The sequence below is a fragment of the Myotis davidii genome, unplaced genomic scaffold, assembly GCF_000327345.1.
Source record: "Myotis davidii unplaced genomic scaffold, ASM32734v1 scaffold399, whole genome shotgun sequence".
NCBI lineage: Eukaryota > Metazoa > Chordata > Mammalia > Chiroptera > Vespertilionidae > Myotis > Myotis davidii.
In genome coordinates this window covers 5,565,046-5,566,555 of record NW_006292094.1, presented here as the reverse complement: position 1 = coordinate 5,566,555, position 1,510 = coordinate 5,565,046, and the positions used below count along the sequence as shown (strand labels likewise).

Below are 1,510 nucleotides of genomic sequence, written 5' to 3'. Positions count from 1 at the left end.
GTCCGGCTGGGTCAGGTCCGGCTGTGTCAGGTCTGGCTGTGTGAGAACCAGCTGTGTCAGGTCCGGCTGTGTCAGCTCTGGCTGTGTCAGGTCCGGCTGTGTCAGGTCGGCTGTGTGAGAGCCGGCTGGGTCAGGTCCGGCTGTGTGAGAGCCGGCTGGGTCAGGTCTGGCTGTGCTGCCACCCATGTTGGTTGCAACATCCTGTAGTTTGCACACTCACCTTCGGGGACCCTGAAGAAAGAACACATGGATCTCTTTTATCTCAACAACCTGCACAGAGTCCACAATGACCTCAAAATAAAAAGCTGAGCCTAAAAGTAACACACACACACACACACACAAACACACACACACACACCTCCCCTGGAGGGTCCAGCTGGGGCACAGACTATCCTGGACACAAGCACTTTCCCACTGGGGCCCTCCGGCAGGGACCGCGCCAGTCCCCAGGCCGACACGATGCGGGCTGGGCACGCTGACCCTGGGAGAACATCCGGCACCTTCCGAGAAGCGAGGGCATCGACTCCCAGGCCTGCCTAAGGGCCATTGCATTTCTCCTCGGTCCACACGCTCCCCCGCCTCCTCAGGAGGGAGCGCGTGCCGATGGGCCAGAATGTGTGCGCACGGAGCTATGGGGCGCTCCCGGCTTCACACCGAGCCCCGAACCCCCACCTGGAGGCCGGGCAGGCTGGAGCCTTTGAGGTCGTGGGGGGAGCCGGTGTTGGAGCGTGGACACTGACCCAGGGGCTGAGACAGGAACGAGAGCTGCCCGGAGACACCGCCTGTCAGCGGACTTGGAGGGCTCCATGCTCTCCAGCAGGTGGGAGCGGCTTCCCTCCCAGAGCACCAGCAGCCACTGCACCGGCCACGGAAGGCAAGAAGGAAGGAGAGAGAGAAGGAGAGAGAAGGGAGAGAAGGAAGGCGAGAGGGAGAAGAGAGAGAAGGAAGGCGAGAAGGCGCCGCCCTTGGGGACGGCCAGCGACAGCCGCAGGTGAAACGCCCGATGGATTGTCAATGTTTGAACAGCTCGGGGTGCCCGGGGCTTGGGGTCTCAGCTGTCCCTATTCCGGCTGGTTCCACGGAGCATTAGCCGCCTGTCACCATCTCTCCGACCCCACAGGCGGCACTCAGGCGGGCAGTGGCTTTCGGAGGGAGCTTGTTTTGGGGTGTAGCTCATCAGGAGAGGCATTTTTATGGGGGCCAACGGCTTCCTCCCGGAGCAGCCCTGGGTCCCGGGACGGCCCAGCGCAGGCAGGCGCCTGCCTCACAATGCGGTGCCAGCAGAGGTGAGGGGCGGGGACAGGCCTCACCCACGGGGACCCTCCTGGGAGCCCCTCGCACCCCTCCCGCTCCTTTCCTCCATTTGGGGACTTTTCAACTCAACAAAGAAGAAAATCAGTATTTTTTCCTAAGATATAAATCCACAGGAGTCCCTGGGTCAGCAGGTTCCGCAAGAGGACGCTCTGCCTCACTCCAGCCTCGCCCACGCCGCTCCCCCCCACTCCCGCCC

At 62.6% G+C, this 1,510-nt stretch overlaps 1 protein-coding gene across 1 annotated transcript in view; it reads left to right on the top strand.

The window, feature by feature from the left end:
- SDK1 (sidekick cell adhesion molecule 1) overlaps window positions 1–1,510 on the top strand; it is a 455,450-nt gene that overhangs the window by 408,126 nt on the left and 45,814 nt on the right. The gene's annotated exons all lie outside the window — the stretch shown is intronic.